This window comes from Muntiacus reevesi, chromosome 8, assembly GCF_963930625.1.
Source record: "Muntiacus reevesi chromosome 8, mMunRee1.1, whole genome shotgun sequence".
NCBI classification, from domain to species: Eukaryota; Metazoa; Chordata; class Mammalia; order Artiodactyla; family Cervidae; genus Muntiacus; species Muntiacus reevesi.
In genome coordinates this window covers 92617465-92643550 of record NC_089256.1, presented here as the reverse complement: position 1 = coordinate 92643550, position 26086 = coordinate 92617465, and the positions used below count along the sequence as shown (strand labels likewise).

Sequence of the window (26086 nt, the reverse complement as noted above, 5' to 3'; positions counted from 1 at the left end):
TTTATATAATTTCTCTCTAAAAAGCCTTAGTGACTCAAAGCAGAATATTATCTCATGTTAAGAAATTGGGGAAGGGAAAAAAGACTAAGGCATCAAAGTAGCAATCGTTTAATTCTTGGCAAGAAATTTTAACCTTAAGCTTGTTTGGTCACTATATCTGCATTACAGTTTTATAAACTCCTAAAATAGTTTTTCTCACAGAAATGTATAAAATTTTTTTGGTAACTTTTTTAAGTATAGACTGAAGTCTTGGACTTCACATATGGCAAAAGATACTTTGGTTTATCTTTCTGCTTAATACACATTTTAGATAGTATATGCTCTGTTCACTTATTTTGCTGAATATTTATTAGCACTCCATCAATCTGTGTCTCATTAACAGAAGCTGAGTGCAAACAATGTTTTTAAAATTCACACAAAGCTTTGTTAGATTCTTTTAACTCTGCCTGGCAGCGCATTTGTGTCCTTTGGCATAATTTGGATAACACTTATGGACTCAACTCCATCTCTCATTAGAATAAAGTATTGCTGCGTGCATGTACATGTCAAGCTAAGACATGGTCTGTAACAGTTTTTTAATTCTTAGGCTTGATTTACTGTATCTCTCAGGATATTTTCTAACTATCTTTTTGATAATGTGTTCCTTACTTAACTGGAAATGTCTCTACATGGTTGCTTGTAGAACAAGAAATTTATAATGTGTAGTGCTATATTTATGGATTCAGTTTTTAAATTGTACAGCTATAGCAATATCAAGACATAAATTAAATTGTGGCATGAAACAGCATGAAGTTTTAATCATTCAGATGGCTTGCCAGTGTAGCCAGGGTGAGTACTTTGGGAATGTACTTTGTAAAAACTTTTCCCTTAGAGAAAGGAAAAATCGTACTCTTCTTAGAAATGTTATAAAATGTTTTTTAGATATGTGATAATTTATTTGAAATAGCTAACTTTCATGAGCTACCATGATAGCAATATGAATAATACATATTATTTTCATGAAAATGATGTAGAAAGGTTTAAACTTTACTTTTTATAATTTGGATCTAATTAAAAGATTTGTTTTCATTATAAAGCAGCCATAGAAGTTGCTTCCTCATTATCCATTACTGCTAAATACTCCTCATCTGTTTTCTTTTTTAGATCCTAGAAATATTTAAGGTATCTGAAGTGAGGCAAGTTGCTATATCTATAGTTTCTTATGGACTGAAAATACTTTCTCTTCTCCTTGGAGCTCTTTTGTCCAGAGCCAAAGAAGTGTAATGGATACTTGGAGAGTTGTCTGTAGTGTGTTAGTGCCAAAATATAATCAGAACTTTCATTCTAGATCAGCCATTCTTCACTGGAAATTGACATGTTGTTACCAAGATGATAAACTCAACCCTGTGGAAACTGACTAGTTTCCGTTTAGCTTTTCATCGAGCTTCATTTTCAGTTGGGAAGAGGAGTAGTGGCTGGCTGTGTTAGTTCTAAGCATCCACGGCTTTAGTTGGCAGGTATCTGTAAACCTTTTAGGAGTTTAACACCTGGTAAAGTGCTGTGGGACTGTTTCTTCTTCTTCATTGCAGACAGGTTGAAGATTAATCTGTGTTAAGCTTTGAAAAATGTCTCACCAGATTGCCTTGTTCATTTTTGACTATTACAAATTTAAGCTTTTTAAAATATTACTAATTTGGAAAGTCAGTATTTTTTAAGGATGATATTATTAAATAGAACCTATTAAAGGATTTAAGGGGCTATACACTCCTTACATCATTCACTCACTAAGAGGTATACATTTGTCTATCATTGTAGATACATATGGTTTTTCAGGCTCCCGTTTATGAAATCTTGGAAATCATTTTCAGTAGGGGCAGCTTTTAAGCCCTGTGCCAATTTTTATTAAACCTGCCCTAGATATCTGAAGATTCTTGGGTTCGCATTACTCAAAAGACTGGGATCTTTTTTTTCTAGAATTCTTTTAACAGACTATCTTTTAATCAAAATATAGGTAACTAGTATATCTTTCTCACATTGATTTAGAGCTGTCTAATGGCCTTTTTGTTTTCTCTACTATTTAAATTAGAATTAGCAAGCTGAGAGACTTTGTGTCAGTCTGCCTCTGCCTATATTTAGATATTTCCTCTTTCTGTTGATATCCAATGCTTTATTCAGTTGTTATACTGAAGTCGAAGCTCCTGTCAAGCCTTCCTTTCCCTTTTCCTGTAGGTGCCATCATTTTCTGTCTTCCCCATTTGTTATTTATTTGCAAAGTCCTCAGGGAATCAGTCAGCTGAAACATCACCAAATAAAGAACAGTATATTCTAATAGCTAAAATAATACAACTTTTTCTTAAGAAACCCAAATTAATTGCATTGACTATTTTATTAAAATGAATAATGTAGCTTCCAGGTTTCACCTTTTAAGCTCTGTGCCAATGTTTAGTGATAGCTTAGCCCGTTGGCATTTCAGAACAGTAACTTGAAAATTTGACTTCCTATTTTTCTTCTTTAAAAAACCAACTTTCCAAACTTAATTATTGGCATTGCTTTGTTGCATCACAGAATTAGTTTAGAAAGTTACCCTGATAATCACTAGGGGATAGGCACTCACTGGGAGTCCTTTGTGTGCATAAGCTAAGGGTAAGAATTTATAGCAAACAACTTTTACCCTGTTGTAAATATCAAATCAGGAAGATAATGGAGTACTAAAGGGAAGAGACTTTACCTCAGGTAGACTAAAGAAAAAAATCAGGTAGCTTGTAAGGATTTATCCTTATTGATAAATACTTAGAAATGTTTCTGCCTTAACAAAGAAAATACTTAAAATGTAGTTAACAATTAGAGTAACAGTGGCTAGGTACACCATCCTCGTGAGTCGTTTTGTCCTTCCTTATGACAGCAGTAATATTTAAAAGAGAAATGAATAAAGGAAGTAGTATACATGAATTATTAGCTTAAAATGAATAAGTCTTTGGGTCTTTTACTTGGCTACTTGATGATTTCAATTAAGTCTTTATAGTGATTATTTACTTTCCTCTATTTATATCTGGTTTCTAAATTGTTGCATTAAAATGTTCTTATTAAATAACATGTCAAGTATTTTGTGTTAGGAGTATCCCAAGTGGCTCAGTGGTAAAGAATCTGCTTGCCAAAGCAGGAGATGCAGGTTTGATCGCTGGGTTGAAAGATTCCCTGGAGAAGGAAATGGCAACCACTCCAGTATTCTTGCCTGGGAAATCCCATGGTTAGAGGAGCCTGGTGAGCTACAGTTTATGGGTTGGCAAAAGAGCCTAATACAGCTTAGCAATGAAACAACAACAAATTTTGTGTTAGAAAAGGTGTCCAACATTTCCTATGGTTATGAGATTCCACTTTTGAAGTTAGGAGTAAATCAGAACTAAACTATGAGACGATTTGTTCTGTCCTCCTCCAGGAAACTGGGATACATCATTAACACCCACTTATTAACCCAAAGGGAAAAAAATCAAGTTTCAGGAATTAACCACGGTGGCTGCTTGTTAGAGTGTGACTGGTTACTGTGCTCTCGTGATAATCACACTGTAAGTGCTTTGAGGATATGAGCCCAGGCTGTTGTGTAACCATACCAAATACATCTCTTAATAATCTGTACCTTAAGTCTCATGTAGTTGATTATCTGATTGTATTTTGACCAATTCCAATTATGAGTATCTAGGAGAGGATCATTCGAGATGCTGAAAATTAGAGGAAGTTTTAATGGCCTGTCATCTTTCCCAGGTGGCACTAGTGGTAAGGAACCGCCTGCCAGTGCAGGAGACGTAAGCGACCCAAGTTCAGTCCTTGGGGGGAGAAGATCCGTGGAGGACGGCATGGCAGCCCACTCCAGTGTTCTCGCCTGGAGAACCCCATGGACAGAGGAGCGTGGCAGTCTCTAGTCCATGGGGTCACAAAGACTTGGACACGACTCAAGTGACTTAGCACGTCACCCTTTTTAGGACTGGATCTCAGAGTTAGAGGAAAACCTAAGAATATGCTTATAAAATGTTCAAATGACATTAAAGCAGGAAGTCATAGCTATTATTGGATGATAGCATTTGTGAATTTTAACTGTCTAAAGTATGTGCAGAAATTCAGAAAGTGAAAGAACATGTATGTAAATTCAGGAAGGTTGAAACTTAAGCTGAATAGGTAGAGTAAAAAGTACATAGATACACTAGTTGACTGTATTTTATAGTTACTGGTTAGCAAATGACAGGCCTGCCACAAAAGCTAATGTAATGTGAGGCAATATTTATATAACTAGAATAAATAGGAAAAGATGGTGACAGACTTACTGTACTTCATTTCTGTAGGCTGCTTGCTCTAAATACAAAGTTAACTAGAAAGTCTAATTTATATTCCACCTGGACAGCCAGGTGGGTATTTCAGTAGGAAGACTTGAGCTTATTTTCTGAAAGAAAATGGGTCCTCTGGGAAATAACCCTACCATCACTAGAAATAGTAGAGTGGTCTTCCTGGCTATTAGGAATGTTTGAGGTTTAGAGCCAGTTACTTTTAAAATCCCTACTGTGCAGAATATTATTGCGCCACTTAGTTCTAAAGGGAGAAGGAAAAGAGATAAGAAAAGTTTTGAAATTGATTCACTTCATTCTATTTTGTCTTTGATGCCCATTAGTTTCAGAAAACCTCAAAGAGCTGTGTATTTGTTTAAGGAATGGAGGCTTAACAGACCTTTGGTAGGTTAATGAAGTTCTTTCCCTATCAGGACAGATTTCCCATGTCAGAGGCAATTAAGTGTGGCCACAAATTCGGAAACCAGTGACTGGGTAGGATTCAGTTGTGTGGACATGCTCAGCCGCTTCCTTCAGTCATGTCTGACTCTCTGCGACCCTATGAACTATACAGGCAAGAACACTGGGGCGGGTTGCCATTTCCTTCTCCAGGGGATCTTCCTGACCTAGGGATCGAACCCTGGGTAGATCCTGCATTGAAGGGAAATTCTTTACCACTGAGTTACCCGGGAAGCCCCAGAATTTGGTCACGCAGAGTTGAAGGAGTGAGAAGCCACGCTCTGATTAGACGAAGTGCTGTGAACCACCGGGAGTGTGTGGTACGGATGGCTACATTTGATTGGTGCCGACAGCATGTGAAGACAACGGAGAAAGATGGTAGATTCTTAGAGACCAGATATGTTAGGAAGGTAACGAAGGTCTGAATTAGGCAACAGAGATGAGGAGAGGGGCTTCCTAGGTGGCGCTAGCAGTAAAGAGCCTGCCTGCCAGTGCCAGAGATACTAGAGACATAGGTTCGATCTCTGGGTTGGGAAGATCCCCTGGAGAAGGTAATGGCAATCCACTCCCAGCATTCTTGCCTGGAGAATCTCATGGACAGAGGAGCCTGGTGGGCTACAGTCCATGAGGTCACAAAAAGACTGAAGTGATTTGATGTGCTCACACTTAAGAAAGGAAAGAATGGTTATCAGAAGGTAAGACTTAAAGAATTCTGCTGTTGATTAGGCATGACAGCGAAACAGTCAGATTTGACTTTGTCAGACCTAACTGAAGGAGTAGTGGTACCGTTCCTAGTATTACTGAAATAATTGGTTTGGGAGAAGAATATAGTAATGAGATAACTTATAGTTATCATGTAACTTATAGTTAGCTCTCCATAGCCACCGAGTTCCTCCATATCTGTGGTTTTGTATACGTGGGTTCAACCAACCATAGACTGTATAGTGCAGTAGTATGACTATTGGAAAAATCCACATATGAAATGAACCTGCACAGTTCAAATCCATATTGTTCAGGAGTCAGCTGTACAAAAGCGTTTCAGTAATCTTAACAAATTTGACATTTGTTAGCATTTAGTCACACTTGCTTTATCATCCTAACATACTGTTTAGGAACCATTTAAGAGTAACTTGCAGATATCATGTTCATTAATTCCAAAATACTTTAGCATATATTTCCTATTATGTAAAAATAGTATAGCTACCAAATTCCGATTTGTTAGACTTAATTAATATGTAGCATACAGTTCATGTACACATTCTGTTGGTTGTCCCAGTAATGTTCTTCATGACCATTTTTAACCAGATCAAAGAGCCTAAAAAGATGACAGATCACATTTAATTGTGAAACATTTGTCTTTTTTCCTCCTGTCTTATATAAATAAATATTGTATAAGTCTTCTTTAAGATTGTTTAAATAGTCACTAAAAAAGGAAGTGCCAGTGTTCTGCTTGAATAACAGGGGAAAATGCATCTGCCTTTTTACCGACGCATGTCTTTTTACAGTCTATGTTACAGGGGTTGGGAAGGAGAGTGATGAAAGGGTGTGCTGACTAGGATCCAGCTAAAACAACTACTGGGAAGGAGAAGTTTTTAAGAAGAGTCCTATTTCCTAAAGTTTAGTGGGGACTGGCCAAGGAAGGAGAACATGCGGATATCAATGAGGGTGTTTCCCTTACGAGAGAAACTGAGGTATATTCATACACCAGCTTTTTCTGTACTCTGGTTTTTATACATATGTATTAAGCTGGGATTTTAATTATCTTAAGTAGAGAAGAATAGTATAATTTGAAGACATTCTTACTCACCACTTAGGTTTACAAAACATGTGATTGCTGTCCTTTATAGTCTGTTTTATCCTCCTAGTTTTATTGTGATAGTTGCCTAAGATGGCTTGTTTCTGCCAGATTTTTAACCATAGATCTGTATCTCATTGTCTGAAGTGGTATTTCAGTGGATGCTAAGCATTTGTTCTCCTGTCAGCTTTTCTGTGACTAATGGAAATGGGACACTTGACATGCTGATACTGTTTTCAGCACGTGACTGGACTTCAGAATTGGTGATGAGAAATTATTAACTGTTCATTGATTATGATATGTTTCTTTGTGCATGTGCTTACTGCCTTCCTCTTTAGTTAGTAATTTTCTCCATAGAAGTCACCACAACCTACCTACACTGAGAGGTCATGATAGCTATTTTTAGGATGAAACTTGAAAAGCAGTTTTAAAACATGGAAATAGTTGGTAAGGCCTCTTTGTTATTGTTGATGTTAATTGTTTGCCTTTTCACCAAATAGGTTTTAAGTAAATCAAACCCTTGAACAGAACAATGTGTGTGTAATATGCTAAACCCATCTCTTTTTTTTTTTCCTACAGAATCTAGAACTCTGTAGCAAAGCTTTTTAAGAAAAGACTCACACTGAATTTTTTCAGATGACAAGGAAATTAAAATATAACCTGAAATTGTTGAATCAGATCAAACATATAACAACTGTTTGGAGGTTTTTTCCATTCTAGTTCCTAACAGTTTAAAAATATGAATCCATGCCTCTTCTATGTACTGAAACCTGCAGATAGTTTTGGCAGCCTATTGAGGAGAAAGAAATATTAAGTGGAATTACTTTAATATTTTTATTTTCAGCAAGATTTAGGTTGGTAGGTAGTTAGACAAGAGAAATGACTGATTCCATTCCAGCTGACATTCTTTGTGTGTGTGCATGTACTTGTACTAATATTCTAAATCATGCAAATCAGGAAATGTGTTAGATTTTTGTGATTGCCATAGATCATTTATATGCATTTGCTTACCAGAAGTTAGCTTCTATGTTTAGGTTTCACTTGACCACTTCTAAAATATTTTCCATGTTTGACAAGTAAATTTAGACAGATGGCAATAATTTAGAATATGTATTCATTGATAAATATCCTGGGGTAGCATTTTTATGCTTTTTGTTTCCTGGTTATTGTCAAAGTGTAAAGACTTTGGTTATAAATAGGAAAAGATTTGGAGGGTGCTCATGGTATTTTTTTCAGTTTTTAATTTAATTGTGATATTTGGCATGGAAATAGTGGTGGTGTAACCTATATCCTGGAAGCCGGAAACATCTTTCTGCATGTCTGCTTGGTGGTAATATCGAGGTAAAGAAGTATTCTCCTTCTAGCCCTGTGCACTATTAGAAGGAGAACAAGAAGGGAAAAAAGAGTTGTTGTGTCTGACTAATCCCACTCCTGTTCACAGTGTCTATTAACCATTAATTTTCAGAAAATTTCTGTATTTACAGCAGCTGTTTCTTAGATATTACTTAGTCCAGAAAATGTTGCTAAATACATGTCTGGAATGGTTATGACATAGTTTGTTTCACGAAATTAGATGTTTACTCTTAAACATAACGTGATGATATTTGAAATTTTAAGAACAGTTCTATTTGCTTAATGTTCTGTTCTTAACAAAGCTCAAAGTCAAACATGCAGCTTTCTGTTAACAAAGCCTGCAGAATGTTCCTGCGTGTTTTTGAGTAATACATTGCTGGCTTCCACTTACTTTGTTTTTCCATTTTTATCTTCTCCCACCCCCAATTTCAATTTTTTGTTTTTTTGGTATCCCGTATAAACTTTTTTTGAAAGAGAAGTGTAAATCATTGTGAGTAAATGTGATCAGCTGATCTGTCTATAACTACCTTGTTAAAGCTCTTTTTCCAAAGCTATATTATTTTTATATGTTAATTTCTTGAAACACTGTCTTTCCAGTATTCTTATTCTACTAGGTACATTTGGACTGATTTTTTTGCCATAAGTTTATCTTTGATATTTCTAGCCTGATTTCTCTTATACATATGGAAAGTCCATATGTAATTATCAGGGGCATGAGGAGTTGCTCCATATCCCCCCTTTCTCCATTAAAAAATAAGCATTTCTGACCTTTTATAGAAAAGCAAGCATTGATTGTTATAATGTGTAGGAAATCTCAGAACAGTGTAGTGAACTTTTTAAAGAATTGTTGTTTATGCTTTAAAATGAAATTTTGTACCAAAAGAAGCTAAGCACATGCTATCAAATAGCAAGTTCCTTTAGGAACTCATATATAGGTTTGTCTGATTTCACTTACAAGTTTTCAAATGATGACTTGGAAATTGCAAATGGTCCACCTCTTTGCCCCTATGCTCACTCTTTTCTTCTGTTAATCTAAGTTTGCCATAAAATTAGCTAAATGATGGTAAACTTTAGCCTGGTTCTTGCTGGGCTAAAAGAACATTTAATAGCTCATTCTCAGTTCAGTAGAAATTTTTTCCTCAAAAATTAAAGAATGAAGTGATAACTATAGGAAATATTCAAGATTTGTGTTTGATAGCAATCTTGCCAGAGATTCAAGATTATGAATAACTTCTAAATAAATATTCATTTTTAGGAGAATCTAAGTTAAATTTTAAAGGATATCTAATTAATCATAACTGTTTTCATCTACAAGCACTTCATTTACTCAGTTTTATAAGAATTTCCTACATGTTAGAATTTAGTGATTGAAACTCTTCAGTTGTGAGCCTTGTTCTTGGTAGCAACTGATTTTGAGAATGCATGCTTGGGGAAAATTTGACACAGAAGTTTTGTATATTTTTAATGTGTACAACTTTTACATCCTAAATCTCCCATACATTTGTATGGTGCACGCAAACTTAAGTACCATTTTCGTTAAGTGTTACAGTACAAATAATTAAATCTGCTTTAATGGCTGGTTTAATTCTATCTTTCAGAGATTTTTTTCCAGGTGATACAGTGCTTTTTGTTAGTAGGTCCTTTACTAAAAGACCAAGTAGTCTGCCATTTAAATGACCAGTTCATCAAAGTCTTACAGACAGGCAACTTACCAGCATTACTGATTATATAGTTCAAGATGCATTTACTTTGCTAAATATGGCTGTGTATTGTATCTTCTCATGGAACTTGTCCCTCAAAAGAGTAAATCATTAAAGTAACTTCTTTTGTTTTTTTAAATTATGGTAGTATTTTGGTTGATAGGAGATGAGAGTTGCTTAAAGACATTCTAAAAGCACAGTAGTGTTGATGAAATGACCACAACCTTCAACTATTATTTATCCTAATAAATATGGATTTTTGCCTTCACCAGGTGATTACATTGTAAGGCTGTCCTTTGAAAATAAAATCTTTGATTTTGTTGAAGTCAAATGTGTTGTCAGGTTACATTTGGAAAGATTATATTTGTAAATTTAAAAAATTCAAGTAGATCTTCAGACTACATAGAAGCCTTTTAAATGACCGTGTGTATTTAATAGAAAATTTAGCATTAAAAGTTAAAATCTGTAACAACATAACTCCAGCCCCCTATATTTGGGTCAAATATCTCTGGAGATGGCTGCAGAGTTTCCTTTATGATGCTGTCTTTTTTTTTTTAATAACTTTGCACATTTAATCTTCCTCAATAAGGGCTTTCCTCTTTCCCCCTCTGCTTTTCCCCATTATGCCATTTTATTTAGGGGTTTAATGTAGGCAGAAATGTGCCCATAAATGTGTGGGTTGCCTTTTTATGGATTACTGCTGACTAAAAATATAAATAAGCATTCTTACTCAAAAAGAAAATTCAAGCAGAAAATGATAATATTACCTTCCAATGATTAAAACAGGTACCCAATTGAAAGCTTTTTTTATAAAAATTTAATAAATTTAAGATTATATTCTCAATGAAGTAATTTTTACAATTATTTAATCTTCCCATCCCTATATTTTCTTCCATGCCCATAGTGATTTAGCAGCAGCAGCAGCAGCAAACACAGATGAGCAGCAGGATTACTTTTGAGTAGGATACATTGTTATATCTATTACATAAAACACGTACTAAAATTTTATTCTTTCCATCGTGTTGTCTAATTTTTAAACCGGGGATGATAAAGATAGACTTGGATTTAGGTATTAAGTTGAATGCTGTCTTGAGCATTTAGTGATTGATATAGATTATTACTGATCCAGCCACCTGTGCTGTGTAAGTCTAGAAACTGATACGGTTGTGGACCAAACAATATAACTCAAGTGCCATTCTGCAGGTCTACAAAGCTCTTTATACCAGGTTATGGTGTCAAATCATAATTTCTGGATCGTGATCTTAAACCTTTGATGGGTTCCATTTCTACTTGACTCTTTACTGACAAGTATTCCTGATGGCCTGAAAGTCCATGTTATTTACAGCTTGAAGTATCCAGATCAAATATGAAATTATTTTACATTTAAAAAAAAGTTAAGTACAAAATATCAGTTGTGTAATCATGGTAGAACATAAACCTTTGCTATAAAAGATTTTTAAAGGCTATTTGATTAAAACACTTATTTACTTAAACTCTTTGCTAGAATTTTTTTTAGAATTCAGCATCGGAGGAGGAATGTGACATAATAATGATCGAAAGCCGAAAGTTTAAAAGTTGTGATGCCCTCACATGGTTGAAGGGTTATTCTAGCTTCTAAGGACTGAATGTTGTCCACAAGAGTGTCTCATCAGGTCATAAATTGGTAAGACTTAATGGATTAGATTTTATGTATTATACCTGATGTTATTGTATTGAGATGAATATTTATGAACAAACTGAGCACATTGTATAACGTAAGAGTATAGTATTAAATATATACATTAAAACTTGGAATTTTTAATACTTGGAGTATGTAATCCTTTCAGGCTGTATCTTTGCAGTGGTGTTTAATAAACAGTTTAAAAAATAAAGTGACATCCTATATCATAGTATGATTATTTAAATATTGCTATCGCATCTACTGTAGATGCTTACAATATAATTAGGGACCCCATATACCTTCTAGTTAATATCCCAAGAAATATTTGAGAAATACTAATCTTTTATAGAAGTTTTACATCCATTTTTTAAATAAAATATAATTTAAATTAATTACTTATAGGATTTTATTTTTCATAAAAAAAGACATTTTTAATGCTGTCTCTAAAAATAAAAGCCGAAGAAATTCTCTCAGTTCTTAATTGAGAATACCTAAGATGATAATATCAAATGAAAATAATATGCCAGAAGTCATTATGCATTATTTGTATACTCTGAGAAAACATTTCCTTTCAGAACTGTGTTCTGCTTAGAAAGCAGGAATTTGTAAATTTGTGTTATAATATGTCTTCTAATTTCGCTTTGTTTTACACAGCTGTATTTTGTAGGGGAACTCTTAAAATAATATGGTTTAGATTAGGATAATACAGTTTAGATTTAGGATATCTTAATCCTCAATCTGATCATCGTATTTTGCATATGAAGAAAAAGAATCTATGTTAAGATATATTTCCAAGGTTATACAGAAGATATTAGAATTGATTATTTTTCATTAAAATATCGTACACACATACTGCAAGTCTGTCAGATATTTGAAAAAGCATCATCTAAATAGACTATGGTGTCTCTTTCTAACCTTAATCAGGAGTATGTTATTCTTTTGTACACATTCATACTAATTCTTTTTAATTATATTCTAAATTGCTCCAGATAATAGTATTCCATGACTTCATTTTGATCATATTTTGTATATAAACTTAAAAGTTTCTTAAACCAGTAATAGCAATCAGTGGTAGTCTGGAAGGAACTATAACAAACTAATAGCAGTTGTCCCTTATTCTATATATGTTTTTCATTTTTATTTTTTAATAAGGTTTAATTTCTTTAGTAAGATATCTATATTTAGTAGTCATTGGGTAGGCTTCAGAGGGTCATGAAGCCTGTGGAATTTTGGATAGAACATTATGTATGTTTTCAGTGAAAGATTCAAAGCATTTGCCAGGTTTTCAAAAACAGTTGGGTAACATTGCTAGTGAATGTTTGTGTCTAAGGAGCAGGCCTTGTTAGACACCCAAATATGTGACTTATGAAAGAAATTTTTAATGAGTACACTAATCTGTAACTCTTACTGATATATATTCAAGGCTAGTTTAAGTGATCATTAGACTGATGGAACAAATCAGAACCTAATTGCTTTTAGTTTAGAATAAATCCTTTCGGTCTCTGTGATCAAGTGCTGATTGGATTTCTCCACAGAGTAGTTGTTTTTTTGCTACTTAGGGGTTAGTATATATCAGGGACTGCTAAGTAAAAATACACAACATGATAACATGCCAAATATTTTTGACCTGTTATTTAATTTTCACAGCAGATGTATTGATATTATCAACAGCCTCAGTTTATAGAGAAGGAAAGTGAAAGCTTAGATTAAGAAACTTTCTCGGGTCACATAACCATTAAGTGGTGAAACTAGGTTCAGATCTAGCTTTCTCAGTGGAACCTGGGCCCTCAGTTGTATGCAGGTCTAGAGAGTAACCCTGGAAAACTTGAAGGATAAGATAAGGGAGAATTTCATATTGTATGAAGATGTGAATACATAATTTTGATTTCCTTTGAATTTTAGTAGCAGGGGGTCATCCTCATTATAAAACCATCTTTTAAAGCACTTGCCAAAATATAAATTTGATAGGTTGCTTACTATCTATAATTATTTATTGCATTGTAAAATAACCTCCATTTAAATTTAATGCTTATAATTATAAACAAGTATATACGTATTAGAAAGTTTTAGTACTTACTGGAATAGTATTATAATAAGTGTAACCATTAAGAAGTTCACCCTTAGTATTTAGGAGCTATAAATAGGAAACACCATTAGCAGTTTAAAAAGCTACTTCAGACTACAAATTTTTGGATAGGGAGATGAGTCAAATGTAAAACCCCTTACTAAACTACATCACATTTGCCCTTAGTTGTGAATAATTCCATGAAGAAACCTATTTTATATTTACTTTTAAAATATTTATGTAACATTTATTTTTGGGGGGTCGGAAAAACAGGATTTTTTTTGTTGAGCAACTACTTGTTGCAAGTCCTTTTCATTGGTTTAATTTTATCTTCAGATGAACTCCAAACCTTATAACATTTAGCCTGTTTTTAAGTGTTTGTAACAGAGTTCCTGTGTCTAAATATGGCTTAGTAAATCTACGATAATATTACTGCTTAAAACAAAAACAAATGAAGCTGTACCTTACTAATACAAATTGTGTAGTTAACGTATTAAGTATTTACCATGTGCCAGACACAAATGCATTATTTCACTGAACCCTAGCATCTGGTCCGATTTATTATCCTTTGGAGAGGCTAAATAATTGGTGTGAAGTCATATCGTAAAAGAAATCAAATGGGGATTCAAACCTGGGTATGACTTCAGAGCAAAAACCTTTTATTTGGTACCACTTCTGAGTCTAGAATTATAAACCTGAGTTAGAAGGGAGTGTAGTGGTCATTTAGTGGAACCACTCGTCTTAGACTTGAATTATGTCTACCACATACCCTCCCTGTCATCTAGCCTTTGAACACCTTCAGTGGTGTTTATCTTAGCTTCCTGGTCTTCTTTCTTTTTCCATTTCATGTTGAAACCTTTTATAAACCCTTCTTGTATAGCAGAGACTCTAAAATGTGAAGCAGCAAAATACCTTGCCATCGTTTAAAGATTTAGTAGAGAGGTTAGGTTCATGTGAAAATGTAAGCTGTGCTACAAATTCTGTGGAAACATTGAACTGAGAATATTCTGTAGTTAGTTACGTTAGTTTTCATAGCAGCTGGAATCAAGAGTATGGGTTCCAGTTCATGGCCATAAGTCATGGTTTTTAGTTCTGAAGCTCTTTCAATGGTAAGGCGACATTGCTTGACATCTTAGAGATCACAAGATGTTTCCTCTCTTCCTAGTTGTTGATTCTACAGGTGATACAAGGGTTTCATGGGACTCCTTTATATGTGCATTGATCCCCAGTATAAAAAGAGTGAAGTACATCTGAATTTCTTCAGAATCCTGGATGTACTTCACTTAGAACTTTTACTTGTTCATGATACACACTTAAAGATGTTGACAGTTGTCCGCTTTCTCTGACCTGACCAAACCAGCAAGCCTTTGAACTCCTCTTTCCACTTTCAGGATAGCTTTTGGTTTCATTTTCTTCTCCCCTGTGACTAAATTTTAAAAGTCCAACTTTATTTTCCACAAAGTCTACTATGACTTTATCATCCCCATAGAACTGCTAAGTTTCACTGGCATAATTTTGTCAGAAGTAACTGAAAATCCTTAACGCTCTGACTTTTCTTTTCTTCAGACTTAAGTTTCTCTACTTCGGTTACCTATGTTATATAGAAACTGTTACACTTTCTTCCTTTTCAGATGAAAGGAATATCAGAAAAAAGTTTATTGACTTTTTATTTAAGCTGACTTTGTCAGGGAGGAAAAAAATTCTAATGAAGTCTTCTCTTTTTTATTATGTTCCTGTGATAGCTTTAGTTTCTAAGAGTTTAAGTGTCTGATTTCTTAACTCTTTTTCCCAGCACAGTAAGCTCAACTTGCCATAAATTCATGTTGAAATTACAAGGTATAATTAGATAATATATTAAATAATATATGTTTTATTCCATTGTTTTATTCAGTTAAATGTTCAGTATCAGTTATATGCAGAGTGTTGTAATAAGTAGACCCTCGAGATGTATACAGTTCCTACCTTTAAGGTTTAATTCAAGGAAGAAGAACATTCAGTGAAGACAGCAAAAACAATTATTTATGGAAGAGTCAGAGGGATAGGGCCTATTGGCAAGAAAAGAAGAGGGCAAAGATTATGTTGGTAAAGCATCCCATTTCATTTTATTATCTCTAGAATTTAAATTGATTTAACAAATTTCAGGTCATGATAAAAGTCTAGAAACCAGCATAAAAATTTTGCATAAATTGATGTGTACAAGCTATTGTAAAGTTCTGTCATTAGTCATGTCTATTTTATAGAATTGTTATTCCCTGTAATAATTCAGGACATGGATCTAGGTTGAAATGAGAAAAAGCAGGGAGTCCCTGGCTGGTCCAGTGGTTAACATGGCACTTTCACTGCCAAGGTCCCAGGTTAAAAAGAATAAATGAGAAAAAGTAATTAGCTGTTAAAACTTTTTGCCATTGTTGTTCATTTTTGAGCACATTTCTCCATGAGTGAGAAAACCTTGTAACCCTGTAAATTTTATAATACTGCTACTTTATACTTTTCTTTATTGTTCCAGAATCCCTTTTTGAGTTAAGTAATTCTAAAGCAGTTATTCTCAACTAAGGGAAATGTAGTTTAGAAGCAAAACAACACTTTATCTCACTCTTTTGAGTTTTTAGTAATATTTATTGTTGAAATGTCATGTAACACTAAAGAAGGGCATGAGATATTTTTGGTTAAACCGGTTTTTGGAAATTTTTATGTTGGATTAAGCTGATTAAGTTATATCTCAGTGGCCTTTGGAAAAGTTTCCTACAGTAAGTTAAGATTATTTATATCTAAACAATGAAACTTTAAGATCCTCTCAAAGATCAAAGAATTTTACTAATGTTCAAGTCACAGGATTACTGTGCTTCACAAACATTGATGTAAGTTTAAATCTCAAGTCAAACAATTTTTTTTTAAGTCAAACGATTTTTATTAGCATATATTTTGTGACTGCATTGAATCTTTAACAAAGAGTACAAAGTAATCAAAGAAGTACAAAGAAATCAAGTAGATCTAAAGCATAACTAGCATTATTTCTTTCTCTGGGAAAGCCCATAAAGGCTGTTTGTTAATACTAATCATAATTTTTATTTGTACCTTACTGCTTCATTTTTAATCCAAGATACACTGGGATAGTAAACCTTAAACACTGTCAAAGTCCAAATTGATCCAAACAATAGAAGAAACAAAAAAATTTTAAGTACTACTATTGTAAGAAGTCTCATATAATCCTTACAGCAATCCTTTATGGTAGGTATAAACCAGGACCCATTTTACAGATGAGCAAACTGGTTTTAGTATGTTAACTTGGTAAGAGCACCTCATTAGTAAGTAGTGGAATTGGGATTTTAAAACGAGCTTATCTAATTCTAAAGCCTGTGTTCTTAAACCCCTTTATTACTCTTGGAGAATTCAGCCTTTTGCTTAGGCCGCTGCTAATAAGTCAACTGTCTTACCCCGAGAGTGAAGCAGAGAGCAAAAGACAGGTAAGCCAAGTGGTAGTGCAGTGATAACGTTGACAGTTTTAAATCTTCAGGACATATGCCTTCACAGTACTCTTCTTAGATTTGTTGAAGATGAGCAACTTAATTCTTTGCTCAAACCCAGGCCAACCTATATTTTAGAAACATCCCAAATGCAAAACATTAATTGATACATTAAAAGTAAAATAGACCAGATTTTTTTTGCCTGACACAGTGCTCTCTCCATTTCTTTGAAGGGTAGTGACCATGCCTGGTGCTGTCCCTTTAGTAGAATTCATAATGAAGCAACTGTCTCTTTAAAAACCTCATGATACTTTTACTTTTATTCTTCTGGGTTTATCCCTATTTTGAAACAGTTCCTTGAAAACCTCCATTCTTATTTGTTACTACTCTTGGACTTTGGGGACAGATTAGGAAGGGATATAATATGGTAAAGAAAGGTTAATTATTAACCTGAGAACAAAAGCTGAGTTTTAGTCAGATAACCCTAATGGTTAACCTGATACAGTGTTACTTTGTCAAATATATTCTCCATAGAATTACACTTTTTCTATAAAAGCTTTTTTAAATGGCATCTCTTCAGGTATAAATGAAGAGATTAGCTGTAAGACAAGCGAAAATTACGATCTCTTCACTGGTATTTGGCATTTGATATTCAAGGGGATAGTCTCATTTTGACTTATTGGGTTAGGCCTCATTGCGGAAATGGGATTGAGAGGATTTGTTCACGAATAGCTGCTTAGTTTAAAAAATTAATATGTGGAATGCTTGAGAAAGAAGAGACAGTTATGAAGCTGTTCAGTAAAAGAAATAACCAGCTTTCTCAAGAAAGGGCAGTTTCTTCCCAGCCCGTCTTCTGCAACTTCTCGCCTGCTGGTCTTCCCCAGTGTCCGGCCCTGTTTGCCTTCACTCTTTAACTAGGCTCATCTCTCACACTCTGAGCTTCCTGCCGCATCCTGACAGCTCTCAGACCTAGACTCCTGGCCAGAGATTACTCTATAGAGTTCTACGTACCTGTTTCTGGTAACCTTATTTCTCAGCTTTTGTTTCTCCACTGTGATCTATATCCTAGATTCAGCATTCCCAAATGTAGCTTAAAATGTCTCATTTCCATCTGCAAGTTTCTTTACCACTCACTCCGCACCCCTCAAAAAATCTTAACAATCTTTCTTATGACACATTAACCATCTCCCCACTCCTGAGTTGCTCCATAATGAAGACTACAGTCCTTCTTGGTGTCTGTTATAGGTGACTCTCATTTTGATCATCCCTCTGATTTCTCAAAGCTTCTCTTGCTTGGGTTATAAAACCTTCACTTTGCCTCGCTTCACCCCTCTGACCGAGCATTCTGCAGGGTCCAGCTGTCCCCTGTACTCCTTTACTTGCGTGGGTGACTTTTTAAGACTTGTCCTGAATGTTACTATCCTTTCTTCTCACTGAATCTGCTCCCCTCTTCCCTCCCCTCCCCTCCCCTCCCCACCCCACCCAAATACACACCACCACATTGGAGTAGTTAGGGTGTTTCCTAAGTCTGTAAAACTAAATGCTGAAGGAAAAAATCCTGATAAGAGTAACTTGCCTCTGGGCATAGTAAACCTGAGGTGAGGCTAAGTTGCAATGTGTATTTGCTAATTCCACATCTAGTGGTCTTCTCTGTGATGAACACTGTCTAACTTGATGTTCTTTCACCCAGTATTTGTTGAGTATTGTGTGTGTGCAGAGGAGACAGATTAGATTTTTATTTTATTTTTTTACAAAAGTGTCATCCAGAAAGGTAAATGTTACTGAGATTTGGCTATTAGGAAATCAGAGGCAGAAGTTTGTTCAGGATTTATGCCCTGTTACCACCAAAAGGTATTTGAATTTAGGTATATGGATTATTTCGTTAGAATTAGCAAGGACATATAGCAAGTTTAGTTTCAAATTGAAAATGAGAAATAAGAGTAAGAAATGTTTCCTCAATTGTTTGTTTTGTGTTTGGTTAAAATAATAGCGTTCTCCAAGTTTATTAAATACCAAGGAATGTTGGAGAAAGTCAGTTTTGCTGTGAAGTGTAGGAAATGATTGGGAGGTGATCCAAGACAGCTACATTGTGTTTCAACTTTAAGGAAAAAAAAGGCCCCGGAGTCAGCATAGCAGGTCATGTATTCAGGACTAAATTCGAAGTATACAGTTTTTGAGTCTTAAGTTCTGTAGCATTGTTTATTAAATGTCTGCCAGCCTCAGGGTAGATTGTTAGCGCTTTTGTGTGGTAGGAGGTTGATGAAGCTGTTAGAACACACCTGTATGCTGAGGCTGCGAGCGTAGTGTGAAGCATGACTTACTATATTGCTTCTGGAAGAGTTACAGAGGGCTTTTCAGGAGAGAAAATGTTTGAGCTGAAAGCTCTGAAAGAATGGTAGAGTATTTAGCGTGAGGAGCAGTATCAACAAAGAGAATAAAAGGAAACCACGGAGCATCTTAAGGAGTTTAGGCTTTTCAGTTCAAAAGTTGCAGGCATTTGGAGTTGGGGGGAGGTGAGATGGGATAATGTGAAGGTTAGCATTAGAGATACCTTCTTCCCCCACTCCCCCCGCCACACACACTTTGGCCCATTTGTATGTGATTGCTGAAGAATTCAAAGTTACTTTAAAAATTGTAGATGAATTTAGCTACATAAAAAGGCTGTTTTTATAATAGGCCCACTGCTAGGTAAAAATTTATTCAGTGCTTCTTGGCCTCTGAAATGAAATGCAAATCTTAAGAGCTTTACATTTTTGTTTTTATTGCCCATGGATTTCTTTTTTATCATATTCTTTCTCCAATTTTGTTCATTTTCATATATTTACACCATGAAAATTTCCTTAGTTTGTGACAGTGTCATTATTTCCTCATAGTCAAAGGGAAGGAATGCCATATTGTTAACCATTTAAAGGAGAATTGATCTTAACTACAAAATGGCTGTTAAATGTAGTCCTTTCCCTGGAAGTCTTTCTTAATCTTTATCCTTTTCCTGACACAACTGGAAAATTTTGAGCTTTTATGTGTTTGTAATGTCTTCATTCATATTAAGAATTTTTATTGAATTTTTCTCTTCTACTGAAGTTTTGTATTTTGTAGGAAAGATAGTTCTTAAAACCAGTATCAGAAACCATAGAACTTTTACTAAGTTGACCTATATGGTACTTTAATCACCAAATTCTGACATTTTTAGATGTTGATTAACCTTCAGCTTCCATCCCAGCAGACTAGAGGGAATGGCTTTAGAATATCTAAAATGAATATACGGAACTGTATCCACTGTGTTATTTCAGTATAACTATGTTAATAGGTGTTTGTTAGTTATTCTGAACACGAGTTGGGAAAAATACCTTCCTAATCTCTCTCCTTTTTTTACTCTCAGACATCAGTGTACATCTCAGTCCAGATGATTCTCAGTCATGTACGGTTTTCCCAGCCTCCAGGAAGTAAAGTTGGCCAGGACTATAGGGTCAGATTTTTAATTTAGGCTCAAACGCCTCAGTTACGTGTCCTTCACTCCCCTGCAGTTACGCCGTCACCAAATCACCAGTTGCTGCTTTGTAAACAGTAAAATAAAATCTCTTTCAAGAGCGTCTCCTTTAAATGTGAGCACTCCAACACTGGGGAGACGCTACCCTCCTCCTACCCCTTTCTCACACCCCTTCTTTTTTCAGTCTGACTCAGAGGAAGGAAATAACTTTTTCACTGTGTCAAACCTTGCCTAATGCTAGTCTAATAAGAAACTACAGTTAGTGCATAAGCTCATTTATCTTATGTAGGTATGATTTTTCATGTTCTTATTACATTTAAATATTTTAACTTGAAGTAATAGAATGCTAAACTTTCTTAGTTTATTGGAATGTTTGGACTGTAATGGTAAAATTGCTATGCTGATTTCCTTTCTCCTAACTAAATTTTTCTATCTTCCATCTTGACTGTTTTAACAGAAAAATATTTTTAGTTTGGCTAGTTTTTAAGTTGTTTCCTTAGAGTAGCTCAAGCCAAATATGTCTATAATTATATCAGAATTTTACTATCAAATAATAATTCCCCCAAAATATTATAACTTTGAGGTGTGAAGAAATCTGAAAAAAATTTTAAAAGATCTTACCAATACTTTATTTGGAATCCATTTTTTAATGCAACACTGTGTAAGCTAATGTAGCCTGTTGTATCTTAGCTACTTATCCGAGAGACTTCTACTATTTAGTTACCAGCATTACTTTGAACAGATATAACTATACTGGGAGTTATGTTTTTAAGTGATTTTAATTCACCCTAAGCCAAGGAAGTAAATTTTACAAATCACAAGTATCATGTATATTAATAGTTTCCTGTGTTAAACATAGTACCTAATCTTTCAGAAAGAAAAAGTTCCAAAAGCAAGTGGGGTTGTTGGTCCTCTTCCCTCCTTTCCTCCTTTCTTGTTTCCTGTCTGCCGTTTGGTCATGTCTTAAGTTCGCACCGTAATGACTCCTTTATGAGTCATTTTCATTTTGGAAAATGTTTTTCAGTATTCTTCAAGGTGCGTGAAAGTCGCCTTCGACCCTGTTCCCCTTGCTCCCGCCTTCGCAGACAGATCGCTTTCTCTGTGTATCTGTGCGTTTCCGGTCTCCGCATATACAAGCAAACACACAATCTCCCTCTTCACATAAGTGATAGTCTGTACACATCATATCGTTTCCATCTCAGTACACAGAACAGCATCTTTGTGGGGCTTTTTCCTCTTACTAAATGGCTGGTATTAAATGAATGGCTATACCATGATTTATTTAACCCCTTCTCTACTGCTAGTCAGAAACCTTGCTGCTTCGAACAGCGTTGTAATGAGTAGTTTTGTCACTACATTTTTCCTATGTATGTAAAAATATCTGTTGGATAAATACCTACTTGTAGTATTGCTGACTTGAAGAGTGAGAGTGTGTATGTATGCGCACAATTTATTAGATATAACCAAACTGCTCTCTGTAAGGATTATACTATTATACCATTTTTCGCCAGCACAGTAAGAAAAGGCCCATTTTCCCACAGCCTCACTAATTTTGCATTAAATTTTAATATGTTTACCTGTGTGTTTAGGGAAATAATATCACATATTATAGTTTTAGTCTATATTTTTACTATGAGATGTAGAGTTATTTTTTAATGTCTTGTGAATGTTCATGTGTATTCTACCCATTTTTCTATTGGGGCTTCTTGTCTTATAGATTTATAGAAGTACTTCATATATTTTGAGGCTTATAGTTAGAAAGGCCTCTCCCACTCCAAAACAGTGAAGAATTCCTTCCTAAATGGACTTTTTTAAGGTCACTGACGCAGCTGACCGTGGACAAAGGGAATCTGAGGTAGGCGAGGGGCTTCATGCTGACGGCTTGCCTTTTTGTGTCTGCTCACTGAGCTTATTCGACTTCCCTGGTGGCTCAGATGGTAAAGCGTCTGCCTGCAATGCGGGAGACCCGGGTTCGAGCCCTGGGTTGGGAAGATCCCCTGGAAAGGAAATGGCAGCCCATTCCAGTACTCCTGCCTGGAGAATCCCATGGATGGAGGAGCCTGGTGGGCTATAGCCCATGGCCTCGCAGAGAGTCAGACATGGCTGAGCGACTTCACTTTCACTTTCCTTTCACTGAATTTATTCTTTATCATGTACTTGTATCTCCTTTAAATCTTTAATTTGGAATACTTATAGATAAGTTGCCCCCAAAAGAAGAAGTGCAGGGAGGCCTCATGTACCCCTTCATGCAGTTCTCCCCCAGTGGTAAAATTTTGCATGACTGAAGTCCATATAACACCTGAAGTCCAGAAATTGACATTGGTATAATCCACAGTGTGTATCCTTTTTTCCTCTTTTAAAATAATCTTTTCTGGAAGAAAATTTCAGGATTTTGACCTGAAATTAATTAGATGAGTGTAAAATATGCTAATAGCATTGATGAGCAAGGTTTTTATAGATGCTAAAAACAAATGTCAATCTTTGTATATTTAGCTGGGTTTTTAATATTTACTTGGTAAAAAGCTTTTTTCACAGTAACATTGAGTACTTGATAAGGTTTAGTTTTGTGAATAGCCATTCTACATGCTTGCTTAGCATTGATAATAGCTTTTATGGTCCACAGAAATCACTTATTTTGTGTTACTGAGAATAAAAATCTCCATGGGGCCTTTTGTCTATGTTTTGTAAACCATGAAATTAAACAGATTATTTTTACATTGGTAGAACTTAAGGTTAATAATTAGGATACATACAATTCTGAGTTCTTAGCTTAATTTTCTGTTAATTTTGTCTAACAGTTTTATTCTTAACCACAGAGGTTTGCATTTAGCCAGAGACTATATGAATTTTTATCTACATAGGCTTTTTTGGAAGGAGGATTGTTATTTGCTCTTAATTGTAATAAAATGTAAATATTTTAAAAATTCTTTTTACAGAAAGGATGATAGTTTTTTGTTGTTTTTTTTTTTTTTTTTTTTAACTTGATAAGCTTGCTGAGCTGTAGATTCATTGGATTTCTTCTTTTGCAGTCAGCTACTTTAACAATTACTTTCTAAAAATAAAACACATTTCTTTGAGAGGAGGCTAAGTGTAATTCAGGTTAGAATTAAAGCATTTCTAGCACTAATGATATAGAGATTATTGGGGGGGAAGGCAACGGGATGAAGATTGTAAATGATGTATTGGAAACAGTATGTGATTCCTGAGGACTGGCCTCCAAGAAAGACTATAGCTTCTACTTTTAAGTTTAAAAAGAATTGATTTTACCTGGTTTGGGTAAGGGTGCTTGAACCTTAGTGTATGAGATTGCCCATTCAGTCACATAAGTTCTTATCACACAGCATTTTATTTTGTGATTTGTGGAATTCCTGTTTTAATTGTATTGTGATTCACCAGAGAGGATTAGGAGGGTCTTTGAGTAAAGCAGGGTAATTTTTTAAATAATATTCTACATATGGATCTATATAGTCTTAAGGTACCTTCAACTTTCTAACTAAAGAACATTTTAGACCTTAGTAGAGAATCAGACTATGCTGGTTGTCTAAAGATCCCTGAACAGGTGCCTTTTCCTAGAAGCTACCTACCTCGTTTTCAGACCTGAACCTCTTCTAGGAATATGCTAGATAAGATAAATGGCATGTTATGAGCATAGTTGGATCCATGCTTACGGTTTCACAGCTGAGTTTAAGCGCTTTTCACAATGCACACGAGTCTGCCTTTCTTTTAGGTCGTTATAGAGCTCTGCTTTCTTCCTTTCACAGGCTTATGTTGTGATAGGAAAAGCATGTGTTTTGACATTAATTAGGTTTTAATCCTGTCCCGAGGGGTGTGTCTGAGTAAGTTACTAGGCTTCCGTTTCCTCAACTGTAAAATGAGAGTATTACTCAGGCTTGGAGTAAGAACTCACTAAAGGGTGTGTGCCGCCATGAAGTGAGAAGTCGTTTGTGTTCCTTTCCTCTCCCTTGTTGCTTTGTTAGCGAGCATTTGCGGGACTTCCCTGGAGTCAGGTGGTTTAGACCATGCTCTTCCACTACAGGGGCCACGGGTTCAGTTCCTAGTGGGGGGCTGCACAGTGTGGCCAAAGAATAATTAATTTTTTAAATGGCTTTTCTATTGAGAAGAAAGACAACAGTAGTCAAAGTGTAATAGCAAAGAAATTTGCACTATTTTTATCTTAAACAGTAGTCATGATGTCTCTCTCCACATTAATAAGGAAAATTTTTGATTTCTCATAAGGAATTTTTCTTAAATATGAGATCCAGTTAAGCCTAACTTTGCCTTCACTGGTTTTAATTTTTAGAGAGGAAAGATGGGATGATTTGCAGTCAGTGAGCTGAGAGCATGGATGAGAGTTAGCCTATTAAGGAGGATGCAGATGTGAGACTCTTGTGAAGGCGGAGCGGAGTCTCCTCTCTGGCCCCTTGCCGTCTCAGTGAGGTTGCAAGTGATCTAATGTGATAAGAGGAAGCAGGCCTGGGGAGCAAATCTGTGGTGGGAAACCAAAGACGAACAGCGTGGAAATCCATCCTACACTGATTCTTAAGTTTTACTTTTCTTAAGAATGTGATTGTAATTTATTTAGAGCACTATCAAGGTTCTTTTGGGAGCCACAATTCCAAGAAATGAACATTCATTATATAAAAAAGTAATAGTCATTCTTGTGTTTTTTCTCACAGTTCTATATTTCTATCCATTCCCTCAGTACCCACAATTTTTTATTCATCTAATAAATGCTAATCCACTTATGATTTTATTCTAAAAGAGTGACCCATGGTAAACAGAAAGTTTCTTTGTGAAAATTATCCCCTTTTGTAGCACTGTATAGTTAATCAGAATAGTTACAGAATGTTAGGAAGCCTTCTCTTACGGAACTTAAGTTCGGAAACTGGTTACTAATCGCCCAGTTATAGTGTGGTTAATGCAATAAGAAAGAAAACAAGGTCTAATACTGTAACATTAGATCAAGGAAGCAAATAAAAGTATTCATTCTGCTGCAGCTAATCATTCTCATTTTAAAAGAAAATAAACCCCAGACTTTGAACACAATAGGAAACACCTTGTTACCCTCATTGGCTCCATGTTCTGCGGTCTTCAAGTAGAACACCCTCCTGTTTGTTTTCATCTAAAACTCCCACATTGGTGCTCGCTTGCTTAGTCGCTGGTCCAGCTCTTCTGAGCCACTAGGCTCCTCTGTCCACAGGATCTCGCAGGCAGGAATACTAGAGTGAGTTCCCATTTCCGTGTCCAGCGGATTGAACCCAAGTCTCCTTCCTGTACTGCAGGCAGGTTCTTCACCACTGAGCCACTTGGGAAGCCCATTTTGTATCTTTATTTTTAAAGCAGTGGTTCTCAAACTTTAGTTTCTTTCATATCAGCTGGAGGAGTTATTAAAATAGATTTTTTGAATCCCACCTCAAAAGTAGGTGTGAGTAGACCCAAATATTTGCGTTTCTAACAAGTTCCCAGATTATGCTGATGCTCCTGGTCCAGGGACCACAACACTGAGAACTACTGATTTATTTAAATTCAAAAAAATATAATGGCTTCCTAATATGAACCAGTAATTGTTTCTAATATATTCAGTAACTGTTGTCATATCGACTCTTTCTGCACACACCGAGTTCCTATGTGCCAAGCACTGTTCTCCTCACAGAGGTGAAGGTGATAACGGACCTCACTCAGAGAGCCCAGTCTGATAGAGCTAACAGTGGTAGTATTATTTAAAGTCACTTAATGCTTACAGGAGTTTTGTGAATTGGGGTTTATAATCCTTGCTCCTTGCTCAGTCACCTCCCAACTCTGCAACCCTAT

General features: G+C 35.3%; 1 protein-coding gene across 4 annotated transcripts in view; it reads left to right on the top strand.

Annotated features, from left to right (window-relative positions):
* Window positions 1-26086, top strand: part of TSC22D2 (TSC22 domain family member 2) — a 51608-nt gene that overhangs the window by 14486 nt on the left and 11036 nt on the right. For 2 of the 4 annotated variants that reach the window (XR_010664259.1, XR_010664260.1), the window contains one exon: window positions 11104-11262. The exons of the other annotated variants lie outside the window; for them this stretch is intronic. The gene's annotated coding sequence lies outside the window, so the exon portion shown is untranslated. The remainder of the gene's footprint in view (window positions 1-11103; window positions 11263-26086) is intronic. 4 annotated transcript variants of the gene reach the window in all.